The 23,721-nt window shown below is 36.3% G+C and overlaps 2 pseudogenes across 2 annotated transcripts in view; both read left to right on the plus strand.

Annotated features, from left to right (window-relative positions):
- Positions 1-18,228, plus strand: part of LOC308278982 (pumilio homolog 3-like) — a 54,560-nt pseudogene extending 36,332 nt beyond the window's left edge. The window contains exons 3-4 of the transcript in view: positions 13,420-15,018; positions 18,000-18,228. The product of the transcript in view is annotated as a pumilio homolog 3-like (transcript). The remainder of the gene's footprint in view (positions 1-13,419; positions 15,019-17,999) is intronic.
- A 3,790-nt stretch (positions 18,229-22,018) lies between these two features.
- LOC308279474 (chromobox protein homolog 3-like) lies at positions 22,019-22,480 on the plus strand (annotated as a pseudogene). Its single transcript has one exon. The product of its transcript is annotated as a chromobox protein homolog 3-like (transcript).
- Positions 22,481-23,721: the final 1,241 nt, after the last annotated feature.

Below are 23,721 nucleotides of genomic sequence, written 5' to 3' on the forward strand. Positions count from 1 at the left end.
GTAAAACCAGGAGGAATTTTGCCTCTCAGCTACACTCTAAGCCCTGTGTTATATTTTGTTTGTTTATTTATTTATTTATTTATTTATTTATTTATTTATTTATTACAGTACTGGGGATGGAACCCAGGGGCGTTCTACTTCTGACCTACAACCCCAGCCCTATTTTTTATTCTTTATTTTGAAACAGGGTCTCACTGAGTTGCAAAAGGCCTCACTATGTGGCTGAGGCTGTCTGTGAACCATGATCCTCTTGTCTCAGCCTCCTAAATGCTGGGATTACAAGTGTGCAACACCACACCCAGCTATTTTTTATTTTGAAACAGAGTCTCACTAAATGGCAGAAGTCTTAACTAAATTGGTGAGGCTGGCCTTGAACCTGTGATCTTCCTGTTTCAGGCTCCCAAGTATTGGCATTAGAGGCATGCACCACCATACCCAGCTACCCCCACCCAAAACCTTTTTAATTTCAAAACAGGGTTTCACTAATTTGCAGAGGCTGGCCTCAAGCCTGTGATCCTACTGCCTCAACCTTCCAAATACTGGGGTTACAGATGTGTGTCACTATGCCCAGAAATAGCCTCCTCTTAAAGGTTCTATATACTACTGAGGCGTGAGGTTTAGGAGCAGGTGATGAGCACTAACCATACTGAAGGATGTCCACATTCCCACTGGCATGCTGGGATGGGTTATTCTGTTACAGATAGGTCCTTTCACTGGGGACAATGTGAGGGCATCTGAGAGGTGCAAAGACAACTGGAACTTGAGGGACCAAAACCTCAGAAAAGAGAAGCATGGAGGATGAACCAACACTCTACAAGCTTTTTACTCCAGGGCATTTGCCTGTTCTAGGCATGGGGTGAGAGACAGCTAGCAACGCAGAGGACTATGGTTAACAGGCAGAGAATCTAAGAAAGCTTTTGGCAAACTCAAGGGACTAAAAGGGAAAAATCGAGTTTGGAGCTTTCAAAAGAACAGGAACTTTAGGGACCAATATCCCAGACAGAAGAGGGACCCGACACTCACTTCTTTTCCACCTTGAGGATCTGTGGAATTCATGCTGATCAGGACAACAGGCTAAAAAGCTAAATGGAAAGCGGCTGCAAAACAAAGCCAAGTTTTCAAGTAGTTCCTTTATTCTGCGTTCCCATAAAACTTGAGAGGCCCCACTGAACACAGCTGCTCTCTACTGAGATCCCTGGGGAGCTACATGCTAGAACTAGGACATAATACTGCCAGCCAGCCAAAGAAATATCCTGTAAACTGACCTGAACTCTGCTCAGCCCCATATTGGATAAAAGTAATTATCCCTTAACAGGCTACACACCAGAGAATAAGGTGAACCCACTCCAGAGGAAAATATCATATAGAATCTCTACAATTTTCATATATCTAGCTATGTTTATGTATAACATTCAGCAAATTTTGTGGAATTTTGCTTTTTTAATACTGGAGATTGAACCCAGGGACATATTTCCTCCTCAGCCCTATTATATATTTTCTTATTTTTAGACATGTTCTAACTAAGTTGCTGAAGTTGAACTTGAATCTTCAATTTTCCTGTCTCAGCTTTCCAAGTACTAGCATGATAGGTGTGTACCACCATGTGCAGCATCCAACAGATTTTCAAACGTAGTATACAGCATTCGACAAGGTAGCATAGAAATCATCCTTTCCCAGAATACATGAATTCAGGAAGAGATTAACACTGGGAAAGATTAATATACTGGTAAATATAAATTACTATGTTTGGTAAATTTCTATTAATAATAAAGTCTTGTATAGTCAAAACATAGGTAGCCACTACTCACTATTTTTCTAAAGAATTAAAGTCAAAATACTATTATAATATATTTATACCTGTTGCTTATAGTAGCACAATTCACAATAGCCAAATTATGGAAATAATAGGTATCTATCAACATATGAGTGGGTAAAGAAAATGTAAAATAGTGTGGGGGAGGGTGTAGCTCAAAAGTAGAATGTACCTTTGGAGGAGGGAGGGAGAGAGAGAGAGAGAAGCTGACAACTTTCAGTTTCTAGCTCCAAGAATATGCCATTAAGCCAGCTGCCACATAAACAGTCAACTACACTGAGGTCACCAAGTTGTAAGAAGCCCAAGCCAAGCCAAGTGTGGTGGTGTGCACTTGTAATCCCAGCTATTCAGGTGGCTGAGGCAGAAGGATCATCATTTCAAGGTCAGCCTGAGAAATTTAATAATACCTGTCTCATATAAAAAATAAAAAGGGCTAAGGTATAGCTCATTGGCAGAACCACCCTGGGTGTTTCAATACCTAGAACAAAAAATACATTGAAATAAATGATAAATGTAAAAATAAACATGATAAATCTTTTTATTGTATTTTTTTGTATTGAGTGCATTGTAATTTTACATCATATTGGGATACAAAATGTTAGAAAATTACATGCGCACACTCTTGTTGCCCCACCAGGTCCCTTCCATTCCTCACCTTTACCCCACAAGTCTTTGATATTAGATTTGGTAGTTTTCTATATGTTCATAGCATTATTTCTATAATTGTATTGTTTATGACTTTGTTTCCCCTCTCCCTTTCCTATCTACCTGATGTTGCCCTTATTGTCAAATATCTCTCTAGCTTCAACATATAAGAGAAGAACATACATATGCTTGTTCTTTGGGATTGGGTATATTCATTTAGCATAATATTTTTGAGTTTTATCCATTATCCATTTTCCTGAAAAAGGAGTCATTTTGTTCTTCATGGCTCAGTAAAAGTCCATTGTGTGTATACACCAAAGTTTTATGATCCATTCATCTGTTGATGGACATTTAGGCTGGTTCCATATCTTGGCTATGGTAAATTGTACTACTACCAACATGGATATACATGTATGTTTATAATATTCTGGTTTCATTTTCTTTGAGAAGATAACAAAGTTCCCTTTCACTGGGTCATGTGGTAATTCCATTTCCAATCTTCTTGGAGAATACATAAAATAATAGCCTCATGACTTTGGAACAGGCTACAATTTCTTAATTAGGACATAGACTTTTCTCCCAGCATCTAGGCTAATGCCTGACAAAAAATAGATACTCAATAAATGCTTATCATGTCCCTCCTACCCCCAGCCAAAATCATATTTTTCTCTTTTTCCTAAGTGCCATGCTTTTGACATGTTTAATGTCTATTTAGGAAGCATTGTGTTATGAATTTCAGAGGAATTCTATCCTCTTAAAAACTGTGTGGTAGATTGCAATATTGGGCTCATCCAATATTTTGGATGTTGCTCAGGAAGTTTAAAAAATATTTTGACAAAAAATAATCTATTAAACTTCTAGTTCTATCAAATTAAAAAAAGATAAATGTGTCAAATATTATAACAGAATCAGTGAAACCCAGACTCTAGAACTTGGAAGAATATTTATATCAGTTTCTTCAACAGATGTATTTCAAGAAAAAAATAAATTGGAAGTATAACCCATAGATAAAAACATACCAAACAATCACAATATGTGGATCTTACTTTAATCATGATTCCAAGAAACATAGGATGCTCATGTTATACTTTAGAATTTAAATGCTTGTTAATTTTTAGGTGTGCTGTTTCTAAAGTGTGCTATTTGTGATAATTTTACTAAAACATCTTCACCAAAAATTATAAGGATGTGAGGTTATGCAGATATTAACTATCTTGACTTAGTCACTCCACAATATATGCATATTTCAAAACAACATTTTGTACATATACAAATTTAACATTTTTATTGTGGTACTCTAGATTAAACCCAGGGCCTTGTACATACTAGGCAAGTACTCTACCACTGAGCTACATTCCCAGTGCTTATTGGTCAATTTAAATAAATCCTGCTCTTAAAAAAATCACACTAAAATATTTTCAGATGAACTAACATGATGTCTGAGTTAACAGGAAAAAGGGTCAATGGGTAGGGGTATTGGTAGTACATTAGTCAAAGGTTGAGAATTATTGAAGCTTAGGATTAAAATACAATTATTTCCACTTTTGTATGTGTTTGAAATCCTCCATAATAAATTTTAAAATAATACCTAAAGAGTATTTCATACAGAGACTATTTCTTTTGTGTGTATCAGTGGGAGTACTGAGGATTATGCCTATGGACATTCTGCCTCTGAGCTACATCCACAGAACTAATTCGACCTCCGAGCTACACCCCTGCCCTATTTTTTATTATTTATTTTGAAACAGGGTCACACTAAGAGGTCCTCACTAAGTAGGTGAGGCTGTCTTCAAACCACGATACTCCTGTCTCATCCTCCCGAATGCTGAGAATACAAGCATGCACAACCATGCCTGGCTTAATTTTTTAATTTTGAAATAGTATCTCACTAAATTGCGGAGGGCCTCATTAAGTTATTAAGGCTGACCACAAACCTGCAACAGTCCTGTCTCAGCCTCTCAAGTACTGAGATTAGAGGTGTGCACCACCACACCCAGCCACAGACTAGTTCTTGACTAAATACATTTGGTTATATGTTTACATCTATTTGGTGCTTTTTGTAAACTTTTCTTCCAATTAGATGGAAGCGATAGACTTTAAGTGTTAATCATTAATTTCAGATATGCAGGGCAAAAATTTTGTTAATGAAATCAGAATTTCAATTTGACTTACCTCAAGCCTAGGATCTTTAGCAGGGAGGTTTTGATCTCACAATAATTTATATGAATTGTTTAGGTGAGTCAATCGGACAGCTCTTCAGCAGCAGGTAGACAAAATGTTTACATAAGGATTTCTACTGATACACAGTTAAGAAACCAATGAAGCTTTTTACTACGAGAGAAAAATAATTATATATCCCACTTGCTCCTCTGTCAGCTTACAATATAACAATGAAAACAAGAAATGTACCCAAATCATCATAAAACAAAGCAGCTGGTATAAAGAATGAAGGAGGCAAAATTATAGGCAAAGAGACCACCTCAAAGAGCACTGCAATAATGTCAGCATGATGCAATTAGATCTATCTCGTCTCTAAAGCAGTTGTAGTGAGTAATAGAGAGAAGGAAAGGCATTTGGGGTGTGGATGTAGTTGCCCCAGATTTCACATTCCTTGAACCATGGTGCCAGTGGTGGCTTTCATCAGCACCCTGACTCACGTGAACAAATTAATCCTTAGTTCTTTTTGCAATGGCAATATAGGGGCCAATTCCATAGTGCTCGTTCTGGATTGCTGAAACGTGGTGAGGAACAGAAACACTCCAGATCCAGAGGCACAACAACCCTCAGGAAATACTGAAAACAGTTTGCCCCAGGTGTAAAGAACATGCCCTCTAGGGACTTTGGAGTGTGGTCAGAGGAAAGTCTGCAATAATCAGAGGACCTGGTAGTCCCTGAGCAAATGTCAGCACGCAGATAACCATTGAAATAATATCTGCCACTGCTACTTCCCCCAATTCCTTAAAGTTCACAGGGTGATAAAGTAATAAAGTGGTGATGAGCAGCACGGGGTCACACTTGGTTTTTTACTGTTTGTTACTATTAATTTTTTTTGGTGGCAATGGAGATTGAACCCAAGGTCATTCCACCTCTAAGCTACATCTTCAGCCCCTTTTTTTTATTTGAAAACCGGGTCTCAGTAAGTTGCTGAGAGTCTCACTGAATTGCTGAAGCTGGCCTTAAACCTGCGATCCATTTGTCTTCACCTCTCAAGTACTTACTGGATTACAGGTATGTACCACCACACATGGCTCAAGTGATTTTTTAGTCCATCAGTAGAATATACTGTGTGCCCCACAAGTTGCAGCATAATCACTTGAACTAAAATGCTTCACAGAAAACTCTCCCCTTATCCCATAGTCTAATTTGCAGGTCTCAGAATAGAAGTGACCATCTCAGAGTAGCCTTCACTAAAGGCTTTGTCTAAACCAGGTGCCCTTAATTACTCTAGTGTTATATGTACACCTAATGTTTAGAGCAGTACAATTCACAATAGCCAAATTATGTAACCAACCTAGTTACCTATCAAAAGATCTTCTAACTTTGTTCTTTTTTGAGATTGTTTTGGGTATCTAGAGTCCACATTCCATATTAGGATAGATTTTTTTCTGAAAAATAAATATATAAATATATGATAGTTTCACCTAAAAAAAAGAAAAAATATTCTCTGGTAAGAAAGAAAGCAAAAAGAAATATTGAAATGTTATCTTTAAGTTATCAAAAGCTTGGTATCAGACAAATGAAACTGTTATGTGAGATTATCATTTTTAATTTTCGATAAATTGCTATAATACTAGATGTCAACCACTAAGCCAAGCATGGGAAGGAGGAATGGGGAGAAAATGGGGTGGGGATTGACTGGCAATGTGTGCATGTAAGTCTACAAAAGTTTTTTTTGTATCCCACTATGATGTATGAATACAGTGCACCAATAAAAAATTTAAAAAAAGATAAAGATAAATGGATAAAGAAAATGTGATACACACATGCGCACGCACACACACACACACACACACACACACACACACACACACAATGGAATGTTACTCAGCCCAAAAAAGAACAAAACTAAAGCATGTTTGCAAGAGAATAGATAAAACTACAGAATATTATGCTAAGTGATACAAGGCAGTCTCAGAAAGTCAAAGGGTATCTGTTTTCTCTTATATATGGAAGCTAGAGAGAAAATAGGAAACAAAGGGACTTCAGATAAGTTAGAAAAGAAATAAACAGAATAGTATAAGGGGACTGGAAGATGGAAGTGGGGAAGAGAAAAAGGAAGATAGAGGAAGGAAACACCTCAAGTAATATTATGTCCATATATGAAGGTATCATTACCAATCTCACTAACATGTACATGGAAAAAGAGGCAAAACTGGGTGAAATTCAGAGAAAAGCACAGCAATATGTGCATGTATTAATGAATCTCTTTGAAACACACTATGATGTATAATTACAATGCACCAATAATAGTATAAGGAAGTCACTATGAAATCACCATTAAAACTGTGATCTTTAGCCCAGTCACCTTCTGCAATAGTCTATTTTTTCTTGTTTCTTTTGTCTGCCTCTTCCATTAAGGTGGCATTCCCCTGAAGGCAGAAGAAATAACTAGCTTATTTGCTGTTTATGTGCAATACACTGTATTGTTCAATAAATACTTGTTTTATGCTTGGGCCAATATCTTGATCTTCTGATTAAAATTGGTATCTAATGAAATCCATCCCCAGTTTTTCTGAGCAGCTTCTTAATGAGGGCTTAGTCAATAATGTAGCAATACATCTCAGCTATTAATAATGAAAAGATCTATGGTATATTTTTATTAAAATCCTTGCTCTCCAAAGTGTTTACTGGTTTCACAGTCCCATTGGCGTCTGAATATTTGGGAAATAAACCTTTTGTTGGGCTAATTGCCATACATCAATGGTTATTCTGAATCAATATTTTCCAAAGGTGCACTGACTGCCATTGCTAATAGAAATATTTTTATTGGTATATTTTCATTATGCATAATAGAGGGGTTTTAAGTGACATATTTACATATGCACATAACATTATTTTGGTCTGTTTTATTCTCCAGTATCCAACTTCCCTCCCCCGGATTCCCTTTCTCTATTTTATTTATCTCCCTTTTATTTTCATGAGAATATTTTCCCTTTTTTCTCTCTACTCTCCACATATGAGGGAAAACATATGACCCTTGACTTCTAATAAGAATATGAAATTTCAGGCTTTTCTAAACTCTGTGTGGGCCAAACACTTAGCCCAGGTAAAAGTAAATGTATATTAGAGCCATGTAGCCATGCTAAAAGTAAATATATTTCAGTCATTGAAAGTCAATAATTCACCTCATGTTTTCTTGCTGCTTAGCCTAGTCTGCAATATTGTCTCCTGGCTTCTACTTAACCATAAATAAACACCTCAGAAAACGTTTATACCTAATTACCATTTGATTTTTGATTAGGGAATTGAAGAAGTGAGAAGCTATAAACAATAACTGATCACACCACCCTAAACTAGCTGGGAAAGCTCTTCTGGTGTGTTTCAGAACTTGTTGCCAAGTCCTGTTCCTCCTTTCCTCGGTTTACACTGAGATTTTAAAGCAAAAGGGCAAAAATGTTAAACCCAACTATCTTAAGAATGAGCCTTGATTTGCATCTCTCTGATTGCTAATGATGTTGAGCATTTTTTTTCATGTATTTATTGGCCATTTGAATTTCTTCCTTCGTGAAGTGTCTATTTATTTCATTTTCCCACTTTTGATTGGGTTATTTGTTTTCTTACTGCTGAGTTTCTTGAGTTCTCTATATATTCTAGATATTAGTTCTCTATAGGAGGAGTGGTTGGCAAAAATCTCCCATTCTGTTGGCTGTTTGTTCTTGAGAGTTTCCTTTGCTGTACAGAAGCTCTTCAGTTTCATGCAATCCCACATATTGATTCACCTTTTTTTAAAACTATACTTGTCATATAGTACATTTTTATTTATTTTTTTAATTTTATTTTTATTGGTGCAATGTATTCATACATCATAATGGTATAAAGAAAATATTTTTGTAGACATACATGCACACTTCGCCCAGTTAGCCCCTACCCGATTCCCACCCCATTCCCTCCCCATCCCTCCTTTCCATGCTTGGCTTAGTGGATGACATCTAGTTTTATAGCAATTTATCCAATATTAATGATAATAATCTCACAAAACAGTTTCATTTGTATGATACCAAGCTTTTGATGACTAAAAGATAACAGTTCAATATTTCTTTTTGCTTTCTTTCTTACCAGAGAATATTTTTTCTTTTTTTTTTAGGTGAAGCTATCATACATTTATTTATTTATTTTTCAGAAAAAATCTATCCTGATATGGAATATGGACTCTAGATATCCAAAACAATCTCAAAGAAGAACAAAGCTAAAAGATGTATATTTTCTTATTTCAAACCATATAAAGCTACAATAATTGAAACAGTGTAGTACTGTTCCAGAGGCAGATATATAAACCATTGGAGTTAAATAAAAGCCTAGAGATAAATTCTTCCATATATTGTCAAGTTATTTTTGACAAGGTTTCCACGAACATTTGGTGGAGGAAATAATAATCTTTTAACTAAATATTGTTGAAAAATAATAATTACTTGAAAAATAATAAAATTGGACCCTTACCTAACATATTTACAAATATTAACTCAAAATAGGTAAAAGACCTAAGTATAAATCTTAATACTATAAACTTTTAGAAGAAAATCTGGGTCATAAAACCTCACAACATTGAAATTGGCAGTGATTTCTTGGATATGATTTCAATGGCACAGGCAACAGAAGAATATACAAACTCCCTAAAAAATAAAAAAATATTGTATATCCAAAGACAATGTAAACAGAGTTAAAAGTTACTGATAGAATGGGATAAAATATTTCCAAATGCTATATCTGAAGGTATATTAATATTCCAACTAGAAATCCTAAAAATTAACAACAATCAAAGCAAACAATACAATTTAGAGATAGGTAAAAGACTAACATAAATAATGAGTCTCCACAGATAACCAATCTTAGTTGTCTGTTGGATGGAAAATCTTGTTTCTCTGGTTCTGGTATGTGTTACCTAATTCTTCTTTGTAGTTAATCTCTTTGAGTATTTTCTCTAATGCTGGTTTTGAAGACATAAATTCCTTCAGTTTTTGTTTGTCATGGAAGCTTCTTATTTCTCCATCTAATTTGATAGAAAGTTTTGCTGGGTAGGAAATTTTTGGCTTGAAGTTGTTTTCTTTCAGAGTTTGGAACATGTTACTCCAAGCCCTTCTGGCTCTCATGACTTGGTTTGGGAAGTCTAGAGTGATTCTAATTGGTTTGCCTCTGAATGTCACTTGGCCCTTTGTTTTTGTTGCTTTTAAGATTCTCTGCTTGGCTTCCACAGTGGTCATTTTGACAATTATGTGGCGTGGGGATCCTCTTCTCTGATCCTCTCTAAAGGGAGTTCTATAAGTTTCCTGGACCTGTGTATCAACCTCTTGCTCTATGTTTGGAAAATTTTTTGCTATTATTTCCTTGAAGAGATTGTAAATCCCTTTGGTTTCACCTCTCTCCTCTATTCCAATTATTCTTAGGTTAGCTCTCTTAAAATGGGCCCATATGTCTTCAATGTCAGATTAGTTAAGAAATCGTGTGCTTTCCTTAATATGCAAAAGCTAGGGAGGAATGGGTAACAGGAGGCACTCTAGATGAAAAAGGAGATTTAATACAGGAGCAAATAAGACAACCTAACTGAGGGGATGGAAGGGGAGAAGAGGGTAAATCTCTAAAACATACGATGTTATTAACCATATTAAAGTCAATCACTAAGCCCAGCATGGGAAGGCAGGAGGGGGATAGAATGGGGCGGGAATTGGGTAAGGACTAATTGGGTGATGTGTGCATGAATGTCTCTACCATCTTTGATCCCATTAAGATGCATGACAACAATGCAACAATAATTTTTTTTAAATGAGCCTTGACATCACATGGATTTTCTGACAACCCTATTTATTTAAGACATCAGTCATATTATTGAGGCATATTATTTATAGAAAATGGTGGGTTTCCTTGTAGTTCATACATATATAAAAACATAATTTGATCAATTTTACTCCCAAATGTCTCTTCCACCTTTTCTCTCTTCCCTTTCCCTGAAGTCCTTCCTCTATACTAAAGGTCTCCCCTGTACTTCCATGCTTTCTCTTTTATTCCTTGTTTTTCTTCTCTAGTTTCCAGATACAATTTTTTTTCTGAGTCTGGATTATTGTGCATGACACAATGCTTTCTATTTCCAAAAATTTTCCTGAAATGACATAATTCTGTTTTTCTTTATGGCTGAATGAAACTCTACTGTGTGAATATATATATATCACATTTACTTTATCCATTCATCTGTTGACAGATAACTAGGCCAGTTCCATAACTCGGTGGATTGTAAACCATGCTGTGTAAACACAGATATGCATTTACGACTGATGTGTGCTAACTTAAACATTTTTGTATGAATATAAAGAAGTGGTATCATTGGATCACATAGTAGTTCTATTTATAACATTGAGAGTAATATCTATACTGATTTCTATACTGGCTGCACTAATTTACATTTCCACAAATAGTATATAAGTAATTTTCTCATATTTGTGCCAATATTTAGTATTTGTATTTTGGAGGGTACTGAGGATTGAATCCAGGGGTTTTCTAACCCTAGCCATATTTGTGTTGGTGTGTGTGTGTGTGTGTGTGTGTGTGTGTGTGTTTTAATATATATATATTTTTTTTTGGGGGGGGGGCAGGTCTGGGGGTAGAACCCAGGGGCATTCATTCGACCTCCAAGCTACACCTCCTGCCCTATTTTTTATTCTTTATTTTGAAACCGGGTCTCACTGAGTTGCAGAGGGCCTCACTAAGTAACTGAGGCTGTCCAAGAACCGCGATCCTCCAGGTCTCAGCCTCCCAAATGCTGGTATTACAAGCGTGTGCCACCATGCCCAGCTGTGGGTTTTATTTTGAAAAAGGTCTTTCTAAGTTGCCTAGGGATCTTGATAAGTTGCTAAGGGTGGCCTTGAACCTGCAATCCTCCTGTCTCAGTCTCCCAAGTACTGGGAGTAGAAGCATGTAACACCATGCCCGGCTCTTTATTTATATTCTTGATTATTGCCATTCTAACTAGAGTGAGGTAGAACATCAGCATAGTTTTGATTTATATTTTCCTGGTAACTAAAGATGTTGAACATTTTTTCATATGGAAGAATGTATCTCTAGGCTTTTATTTAACTCCAATGATTTATATATCTGCCTTTAGAACAGTACTACACTATTTCAGTTATTGTATCTTTATATTATTTGAAATTAGAAAATATATATCTTCTAGCTTTGTTCTTTTTCAAGATCGTTTTGGTTATCTAGAGTCCATATTACATAACTTAACATTTAATATTTAACATTTAATGTTCCTGGTTAGTAATGGTAGTCAAAACACAATTTGTACTTCTTTTCAGAAGTGTCTGTTTGGTTCACTTCCCCATTTATTGATTATTTGTTCTTCTTAATTTTCTTTTTTTCCAACAATTTTTTTATTGAACATAAAGAGTATACATTTAAACTATATTTGGTGCCCTCTCCCCCCCCTGCCCCATTGTTTTTTAATGTTGAATTTTCAAGCTTGTTTTATATTCTAGATATTACTTCTCTATCAGAAGAGTAGCTGGGAGAGCAAGGCATGGTGGTGTAGGCTTGTAATTCCTGTGCTTGGGAGGCAGAGACAGGAGGACTGCGCAGGTTCGAAGCCAGCCGCTCTGGCTTAGGAGACCCTGTTTCCAAATAAAAAAGTATAAAATAGGTCTGGGAGTGTAGCCTGGAAGTAAAAGGGTTTCCAGGAACTCCAGTACCACCAAAAATAAAAATAAAAAATAAAAATAGGTCTGAGAGTGTAGCCTGGAGGTAGAAGGATTTCCAGGAACCCAAGTACCACAAAAAAATTTTTAAAAGGTAGCTGGGAAAGATTAGACCAGGGTCTATAGATTTTCCTCTTCACTCTATTATTTCCTTTGCTGTGGAGGTTTTTAACAATATGTCATCCCATTTGTCGATTCTAGTTCTAATTCCTGAGGTATGGATATTTTATCTAAGAAGCAATTGCCTACACCTATGTGGTAAAATGTGGCATCCATTTTTCTTCTAACAGATGTAAAGTTTCTGGTCTTATATGTTTGTCCTTCAATCATATAGATATGACAGAGTGAAATATAGGGGTTTAGTTTTATTCTTCTATATATGGACATCTAGCTTCCCAATACCTTTTGTTAAGAAAGCTATCTCCAACATATGGTTTTGGCTACTTTATCAAGAATCAGATGAGTATAACTCTGTGGATTTGTCTCTGTGTCTTATATTCTGGTATTTGTGTCTCTTTTAGGCTAATACCATGCTACTTTTGTTACAATACCTTTTGAATATACTTTCTTCCCAAGGAATGTGCTGGGAAACTATTGATTACAGGGATATAGGAGACAACCCCTTGGTCACCAATACAAGATTTCAGCTATTTAGTGTTTTGGGTTTCAGTCTAAGACAATACAAAGCTGCCTTTACATTGAAAAAATTCTAAGTTCCAGAGGAGCCAAAGAAGGCCTATGCAGAGAAATTAAGAGGAAGAATTCTTGAATCAAATTAGATGATGTATTGAAATATATTTCAAAAAGGATAAAGAGCTTTACAAAATAATTTATTTCTGTAATGGATTCACAAATTCTTCTAGGCAAACCTCGATACTTGCTACATATAATATTGTTTAAAATATCCATACTACCCAAAATGATTTATGATTCAACATTATCCCTAAAAAAGGACCAATAAGGCCACCCAGAGCCCCACATGTGCAAGTTGCTATGATGGAAGTCAAAGGGAAAAATATTCACAAAGGTATCACAATAAAAGAGATTGCATATAAACAGTGATTCTAGCTCTTCAAAGATATTCCCAAGGAAAGTTTTTAAAGAAGGTGGACCTAACATCACATCTAAGAAATTTAAGAAAAGTGTGACAAAACCTGGAGAAAGGGGTGTGAAACAATTTAAGAATAAGCAACACGGGGACAAAGGACCAAAGAACAAATTGCAGCTGGAAAATAAATTCAAAAAGAAGAGAAAACTCCCCAAAAACAGTGAAAGTTCAGAATCAGCAGCGAAGAAACCCAAATAGGATGACTTCAAAAAGGAGAGGAAAGAATTGAAGCAAAGCAGACAGCTCAGGGAAAAAACCTACTATGATATTGTTATCCCAGCAAAGTAGATCTGGGAGATCCAAAGAAGAAAAGATTGTGACAAAGAAAAAAGAGTGAAGTTGATGAGTGACTTACAGAAGCTGATTCAAGGGAAAATTAAAACTGTTGCATCTACATATGATTCAACTCATGTGAACCAGTGTTACATTCAGTATGGTAACAAAGAACAGAGAAAACAGGTATTTGATTAGTTGCAAGGTGATTTATTTGAATTAATTAAAGCCAAATATTCAAAAATATTGTTAAGAAATTTATCATGTATGGAAGTATACCACAGATTTCAGAGATAATCATAAGTTTTAAAGGCTGTGTGAGGAAGATGGTGTGGCACACAGAAGCATCAGCCATCATGGAGTATTCCTACAATGACAAAGCCATTTTGGAAAGAGGAACATGCTGACACAGGAGCTCTATGGGAGCACATTTCAGCTTTACAAGTCAGCAGATCTCCCAACTCTGGACAAAGTGTTAAAGGTACATCCAGAAAAATTAAAGCTCATTATGGATGAATGAAACAGATCCTAATTCCAGTGGCCCAAATGGAAGATAGTGATTAAGCACTCGTTGGTCCACAAAGTATTCTTGGATTTTTTTTTACTTACACAGCCCCAAAACTTAGATCATAACTGATGCCATCCACAAGGCAGTGGTCTACCTGTCACACATGATAGGGACAGAGTTGCCTTGCACTGCCTGTGGCATGGCAATCCCAAGGACAGGAAAGTCACTGTGAAAACAATAAAGACTCACACTGAAAAGGTGGCTAATGGCCAGTGCTCTCATTTGGTTTTACTGGAGGCATTTGACTGTATCAATGATACTAAGCTTGTAAAGCAGACTATCATATCTAAAATCATCAATTCTTTGCATAATATAGTAAATGACAAATATGAAAGGAAGATCCTGTTATATTCACTGAGTCACAAAGATTCTGCTAATAAGAGTATGAGAAAATATTTAAGTTCTTCAGAAAGGAGATGGAAATGGACATAGAAAGATACAGAGATCTGCCATCGTGAGCTCTTAGAATCCATTTCTCCAGTTTTGTTAAGCTACCTCCAAGTATATGCTAAAGAGGTGGTGCTAGATAAGTCTGCATGTGTGTTGGTGTCTGAACTTCTGGGATCTTCCACTGGAGCTATCCATCCTGCCATGGATGCCATTGCCAGCTTGGCAGAAGCAGAATTATATCCTGGTGGCAAGGACAGAATGCTTCATGTTGCAGAACATAATGCAGAACATCTAGTTCTAAAGTGGTTAATAAAGCAAGGTAAAAAGGTGAAGTCAGGAATGGTAGCACACGGTTGTAATCCTAGCATTTGGGAGGCCGAGACAGGAGGATCGCATTTTGCAGCCAGACTCAGCTCCTTTGTGAGGTCCTTTGCAACTCAGTGAGACCCTGTTTCAAAATAATGAAATAAAAGTAGGGCTGGGAGGTAGAATGTAGCTTGGAAGTAGAATGTCCCTGTGTTCAATCACCAGTATTTAAAAAATGAGAGGCCAGAGACTTCCGGGAAGATGGCGACCAAGAAAAGCGGGGCTTAAGAGCACCGCTAACAACCAATCTCCATTACCACAAAATCAGCGCCTTTCATAGCCAGAAAACACCATCACCAGAGAAACAAAAAAAATCACCAGGCTCGAGAGAGAAAGTGGACTGAGAACAGAGCTCAGAGCCACAGTGGAGATACACTGGCCTCACGCCCGAGGACGCAGCAGCAGCGCCATACTGCCAGCAGCAGCGGTGAATTCACCTGACGGCTACAGCAACCCGAGGTGAGCCTTTGCGGAACAGCCAGGCGGGATTTCTCGCCGCAGGTAAAATCTAAAGCTCCCAGTGGCTGAGCTCAGCACACGCTGCAGGGATTCAGAGTGGAAATCAAAACCAAGAAGAAATACGCCAGCCTCACGGCCGAGGGTGTGGCAGCGGCGCCATATTGCCACCGCCGGCAGCAGCAGAGAATTCACCAAGTCCAGTACGGCTACATCTGCGTACTCAAGAACATTGAGTCAAATTGCGGGTTACAGAGGAGAAATCCCAGTACTGTACTCCCTGGGACTTGACCCAGTGGGGGAGTGGCGGTGGCAGAGATATCACACCATAGGAGAACGTGCAACGTGGCACCCCCCACAGTCTAAAGCAGCCTCTATCGACTCCCTGGGTCGGAGACTCTGTGATACAACCCAGTAAAGGAGTAGTGGGGTCTGAGATACTACAGACTCGAGATCCAGAGCACCTTAAGTGAAGTCATAGTGACCCAAGGGAAGAACCCAGAGAAGGCACAAACTTCCAAAATCATGCGAAAGAGGAATAACACTGGAGCAAAGAATGCCCACAACCCCACAACATCAGAACCCGATAAAACAGAAAATCAGAGATTTCTAGAAGATCAAATCAGGAAAATAACTGTAGAAATAATAGAGGTGCTTCGAAAAGAACACAGAGAGAGCCAAAAAGAGATAAAAGATGCAATTAATGAAGTAAAGGCCTCAATTCAAAGCACAAACAACCGATTAGACCACATGGAGAACAGAATCTCGCTCTTAGAAGATGATCATTCCAAAAATGAACGCATAGTTTCTAATATAGAAAAATTATCTGACAGCAAGAATCTGATATTGAAGAAATATGGGCCCATTTTAAGAGAGCTAACCTAAGAATAATTGGAATAGAGGAGAGAGGTGAAACCAAAGGGATTTACAATCTCTTCAAGGAAATAATAGCAGAAAATTTTCCAAACATAGAGCAAGAGGTTGATACACAGGTCCAGGAAACTTATAGAACTCCCTTTAGACAGGATCGGAGAAGAGGATCCCCACGCCACATAAGTGTCAAAATGACCAATGTGGAAGCCAAGCAGAGAATCTTAAAGGCAACAAAAACAAAGGGCAATGTGACATTCAGAGGCAAACCAATTAGAATCACTCTAGACTTCCCAAACCAAGTCATGAGAGCCAGAAGGGCTTGGAGTAATATATTCCCAGTTCTGAAAGAAAACAACTTCCAGCCAAAAATTTCCTACCCAGCAAAACTTTCTATCAAATTAGATGGAGAAATAAGAAGCTTTCATGACAAACAGAAACTCAAGGAATTTATGTCTTCAAAACCAGCACTAGAGAAAATACTCAAAGAGATTAACTACAAAGAAGAAATAGGTAACACACACCAGAACCAGAGAAATAAGATTTTCCATCCAACAGACAACTAAGACTGGTTATCTGTGGAGATTCATTATTTATGTTAGTCTCTTACCTATCTCTAAATTGTATTGTTTGCCTTTATTGTTAATTTTTAGGATTTCTAGTTGGAATATTAATATACCTTCAGATATAGCATTTGGAAATATTTTATCCCATTCTATTAGTAACTTTTAACTCTGTTTACATTGTCTTTGGATATACAATATATTTTTTTATTTTTTAGGGAGTTTGTATACTCTTCTGTTGCCTGTGCCATTGAAATCATATCCAAGAATTCACTGCCAATTTCAATGTTGTGAGGTTTTATGACCTAGATTTTCTCCTAAAAGTTTATAGTCTTAAGATTTATATTTAGGTCTTTTATCTATTTTGAGTTAATATTTGTATATGGGATTAGGTAAGGGTCCAATTTTATTCTTTTCCATGTAATTATTATTTTTCAACAATATTTAGTTAAAAGATTATTATTTCCAACACCAAATGTTCGTGGAAACCTTTTCAAAAGTAACTTGACAATATAGGGAAGAGTTTAGCTCTAGGCTAACTCCAATGGTTTATATATCTGCCTTTAGAACAGTACTACACTGTTTCAATTATTGTAGCTTTATATGGTTTGAAATCAGAAAATATATATCTTCTAGCTTTGTTCTTTTTCAAGATCGTTGTGGGTATCTAGAGTCCATTATTCCATATTAGGATAGATTTTTTTCTGAAAAATAATTATATAAATATATGATAGTTTCACCAAAAAAATAGAAAAAAAAATTCTCTGGTAAGAAAGAAAGTAAAAAGAAATATTGAAATGTCATCTTTAAGTCATCAAAAGCTTGGTATCAGACAAATGAAACTGTTATGTGAGATTATCATTTTTAAGTTTGGATAAATTGCTATAATACTAGATGTCAACCACTAAGTCAAGCATGGGAGGGAGGGATGGGGAGAAAATGGGGTGGGGATCGGGTGGGGGCTGACTGGGCGATGTGTGCATGTATGTCTACAAAAGTTTGTATCCCACTATGATGTATGAATACAGTGCACCAATAAAAAAATTTAAAAAAATGAAAGAAAACAAAAAACAAGGATGCTTTGCAAAAACATAGAGCATTTTGCTATGAAGAACCTTAAGTCCTGGGCTAGTGTAGATCGAAGCGTCATTATTACTTCCAGCCTTTTTGAGAGGGCTGACCACGAAGTTTTAAACAAAGTCAAAACTGGGATGAAAAGCCTGATTACCACATTGGGGAAGAAAATCCACAAAATCTCCAGTAAAAGAATATAAACTCTACTTGAAAAGCTGACTGCATAGGTGGAAAAAGTTAAGAAAAAATTGGACTCATTTTTCCCCTAACTTGTTTTCTTTTCCCCATGCAGAAAAGAAGGATGGGGGTCCAACTTACTTGTAACTTGGGAGCTCTGTACATATATTCCTTCTTTGTGTAAGAACCTAGTTATATAAAAAAGACCAATAAATTTTTTCACAAAACTAGAAAAACAGTTCTAAAGTCTGCATAGAAGCACAAACCCAAATAGTCAAATCAATCCTGAATAGAAATAACAACTATGGAGACAAACTGATATCTGATTTAGAAATAAACTATAGTTCCCAAACTATAGTTTCCAAAACAACATAGTATTGACATAAAAGTAGATAAGTATACTAACAGAACGCAATAAAAACCCCAGATATAAAACCATAAACCAACTGACAATTTATTCTCAACAAAGATACCAAAAGACAGCTTTGTTAATAAATGGTGCTGGGAAAACTGAATGGTCATACTCAGAAGATTAAAACTTAACCCATCTCTCACCCTGTTCAAAAGTCAACTTGGTGGATCAAAGAGTTAATGTAAGACCTGAAACTCAAGCCTAATAAAGGGAAACCTAGATAAAACACTTTAACATATTAGTAAAGGTAATGATTTTCTGGACAGGGCCCCAAATCGCAGGCAAAAAGAGCAAACATTGACAAATGGGATTACATCAAATTAAAAGGCTTCTGAATGGGAAAGGAAATAATCACTTGACAAAAATACAAAAGACAACCAAAAGAAAAGGGGAAATATTTGCCAACTATTTATCGGACAGAAGATTAATATGCAGAATATGTAAGGAATTCATTAAGCTAAACCATAAAACAATAATGCAATAAATGAATACCAAAGGGAGTCCAAATAATGAAGGGGAAACCTCAGCAAAGGCAGGAAGGAAGGATAGAGGAGGAAGAAGGCTGAGGTTCATTAATGGAAAAGCAACATGTGACTATGTGGTATGAATATAACATTGTTAACGTGGACACTCAGTGTTGAGAGAGAGGGAAATAAGGAAGTGAGGGTAGGGGCACCAAGTACTATGTGAATATATGTCATTGTCAACATGATCCACATTAAGATGTGAGACTATACTGCACCAATAAATCTTAAAAAAAGAAAATGGGTAAATGATCTGAATAAGTCTTACTAAAAACAAAAAATATAAATGGCCTATATATATATATATATATATATATATATATATAATCAATATCATTATCAAGGAAATATAAACTATGAAGATGTACCATCACACACATTAGAATGCTTATTATCAAAAAGAGTAAAAAATAACAATAATTTTGGGGATGCAGTGAAAGGAGAACTTTCGCACACTACTGATGATGATATAAATTTGTATAGCCATTATGGAATACAGTATGGTGGTTCCTCAAAAAGTTTTAAGAATACCTACCATATGATCTCACAATCACACTTCTGAGTATATATCCAACGGAACTGAAATCCATATGTTGAAGGAGTATCTGCACCTCTGTGTTTATTGCAGCACTAATCACAACATCCAAGAGATAGAAACAACCCAGGAGACCATCAACAGAAGAATGGATAAGAAAAATGTGGTATATACACATAATGAAACATTAATCCACCATTAAAAGGATGATATCCCATCATTTGTGACAATGTGGACAGAACTGGAGGTCATTATATCAAATGACATAGACCAGGAACAGATATAAATATACCACAGGAACTCTCACTCATATGAAGAAGCAAAAAAAAAAAATTGATCTCATAGAAGTTGAAAGTAGAATGGTGGTTACCACATGCTGGGGACAGTAGAGAAGAGGGGAGTTGGGAAAGACTGGTTAGTGGATACTTAACCAATTTGATTAATAGGGAAGATTGGATAAGTTACAGTTTGAACTTACAGTAGGAGCAAGAAGCCAGGAGAGGTGGCTCACACCTGTAATCCAAGTACTTGGGAGGCTGAGACAGGAGGATCTCAGGTTTGAGGTCAACCTCAGCAACTTAGTGAGACCTTGTTTCAAAATAAAAAAAGAGTAGGGTGACTATAGAAAATAATGTTCTGTACATTTAATAAGAGCTAGGAGAAAGGGTTTTGAATGTTTTATGGTAAATGTTTGGGGAAATATATATGTTTACCCTAACCTGAATGTTTCTCTCTCTCTCTCTCTCTCTCTCTCTCTCTCTCTCTCTCTCTCTCTCTCTCTCTCATATATATATATATATATATATATATATATATATATATATGTATGTATATATATAATTGTCATATAAAAAACTGAGAAAAAGAATCATTGGAGGAACTCAAGATAAAGAAGGAGAAACCATAGATCATCAAATATGACAGCCTAAATGAGGGGTGTGGGAGAGGGAAGAGGGAAATTTCCTAATGTACATGATGTACATTCAGAAGCATAGCAAAGTCAATCAGTAAGCCAAACATGAGAAGGAGGGTGGGGTAAGGGAATGTGGTGGGAATTAAGGAAGGGCTAAATGAGTGGTGTGTGTGTGTGTGTGTGTGTGTGTGTGTGTGTGTGTGTGTGTGCCTCTACGATCTTGTACACCATTAAGATGTATGATTGCAATGCACAAACCCATTTTTTTAAAAAAGAAAGAAAATTGCACTCCCATGGTCATTGCAGCGGTAGTCCCAATAGCCAAAATCTAAAATAAACCAAGGTTTCCAATGACATAAAAATAAATAAAATGCTATATATGTGCACAATTAGTCAGCCACATGAAAGAATGGAATCTTGTCATCTGCAGCAAAATAGATGGAACTGGAGAACATTATGTTACATTAAAATAAGAAGGATGAAGAACAAGTATTGAATGTCCTATCTCATATGTAAAAGCTAAAAACATGTCAAACTGAATGTAGCGCAATGATTACTGGAGGCTGGAATGGGTTGGAAGAAGGAATAAAGGGATGTTGTATAATAGGTACCAAAACACAGAGACCTTCTGGTGTCCTACAGCACAACGGGGTGACTATTTTTCAAATACGATATATTTTATGAGTATATGAATGAGAATAGCTTACATTTTCTAAATATAAAGAAGTGTCAAAAAACGGAAATGATAATGACTCTAATTTAATCAGTATATTTTTAAATGTGTTGGAAAATTTCACTGAACTCCATTAAAAAAATGTGCAAGTGCTGGGCTTGGTGGCACATGTCTATAATCCCAGTACTTGGCAGGCCAAGACAGGAGGTTCACAGGTTTGAGGCCAACCTCAGCAATTTCAGGAGACTCTCGGCAACTTTGTGAGATCCTGTTTCAAATTTTAAAAAATAAAATAAAATAAAATAGCTGGGAATGTAGCTTAGATGTAGAATCTAAGCTACATCTTCAGTAGTCCCCAAAATACATAAGTATTATATGCTAATTTTTTTTGTGTGTGGTACTGGGGATGGAACCCAAGGGCAATGTAGTTCCGAGATACAACCCCAGCCCTATTATTTAGTCTTTTTAGTTTTGAAACAGGGTCTCACTGAGTTGCAAAGGGTCTCGCTAAGTAGCTGAGGCTGTGTATGAATTGATATCCTCTGGTCTCTACCTCCCAAATACTGGGATTACAAACGTGTGCCACCAAACCCAGCACATGTTAATTTTAAAGTAAAATAAAGTTAATAATATTTGCTAGCTAGCACATACTCGAATACATTATAATTTGACTCAGGCTCTCTCACCCTTGGCTGTGACTCCTGCAGAAAGTGTGCACAACCCAGAGGACTGCAGTACTTCAAGTCTACAATAAAAATGGACTCCAATAAAACTATACTGCAAACCATGGAAAAGAAATAGAATAGAAAGAGTAAAAATATTGAAGAGTCAGAACCTGAAGAAATTATGGTAGAAAAGGTACTGGACCAGCATGTGGTGAATGGGAAGGAATTTAGAGATGTTGACAATACTTGGGAACCTGAAGAAAATTTAGATTGTCCAAAATTAGTTGAAATTTTTCTTCATTCTCAAAAAGTTGGTAAAGAGAAAGACAGCACAAAAAGAAAATCTTTATCTGAAAGGGAATCTAATTATAGCAAATCAAAGAAGAAAAGAGATGCTGCTGACAAACCGCTGGGCTTTGCCAAAGGTCTTGACCCCGAACAAATAATTGGTGCCGCTGACAGCAATGTAGAATTGATGTTCCTCATGAAATGGAATGATTCACATGAGGCCAACTTGGTGTTGGCAAATGAAGCCAATATGAAGTGTCCTTAGATTGTAATGGCTTTTTATGAAAAGAGACTAACTTGGCATTCTTGTCCAGAAGATAAAGCCCAATAATTGTTTGCATTGTGTGTATGTACACACACACACACACACACACACACACACACACACATATATACATACACACATTTTATATATATAATATTATATATAATGTTATATATATAATATTATATATATATATATAATCTGAGTCTTGGTATTTGATTTATTAGTGTAAAAAATAACTACATTCTACTGAAAATCAAATTGAATATGTTGGTTTTCAAAGTAGCCTTGGGGGAATTACTGTTTTTTGTTTGTTTGTTTATTTGTTTGTTTGTTTTGCATCAGTAGCACTGGTTCCCTTGAGCAAATAAAAGCTTCCTTTTTCAGAAAACAGCATTTGGTATTATGGTATGTTTCCTATACCTTTCTAAATATTGGGAAATTTTCCATAGTCATACTCTTGCAGAGCCTGCTTTAAACTTAAATGTCTAAGAACCATGCTTATTTTTTGTTTGTGTGTGGGCACACACACGTGTGTATACATAAAATATATAAACAGTTTTTGTTCTTAAGCATTCACCAAAACAAAAACCATGGGTTTATAAGCACATATTTCTGATGCCATTATTTTGAGCAATTTATAAAATACATCACCTCAAGTTGCATTGAAATTTTTTCTAAAGCCATAACCTTTATAATTAATTATTCTATATATCTCATTGGACATTTTAAGTTAGATAGTTTAAAAGCTGCAGCTTTAAAATCCATATATCTTTATATTTACATAAATGCAAATTTGTTAGCAAAATTCTTGAAAGGAAAAATACTATCACTAAAAAAACTTTGCCACCCACACAAGGATACTAGACAAATCCTGATTTCTTCTAGTTAACTAAGCAAGAGCTGGTAAGTGGTCATTTAAAGGTTCCTCTAGTGAAGCATTCCTTAAAAATAATCTGGGCATGGTGATGTTTCAAAACAAAAACATGAAAAGGCCTGGGGACATAGCTTGATGTAGAATGTCCCTGGGCTCAAACCCCAGTACCATACACACATACAGAAATTTGACACTGAGGAGTATAGGAAGTATAGTGGCGCACTCCTATAACCTCAGTACATGGGAGGTTGAAAAGGGATGACAGATTCAAGGCTAGTGCGTGGTGGCTTGTTGAGATCCTGTTTCAAAATAAAAAAGACTGGGGAGGGGAGTAAATCAATAGTAGAATGCCCCTAGGTTTGAG

Source organism: Muscardinus avellanarius (assembly GCF_963383645.1).
Source record: "Muscardinus avellanarius genome assembly, chromosome: X".
Lineage (NCBI taxonomy): Eukaryota > Metazoa > Chordata > Mammalia > Rodentia > Gliridae > Muscardinus > Muscardinus avellanarius.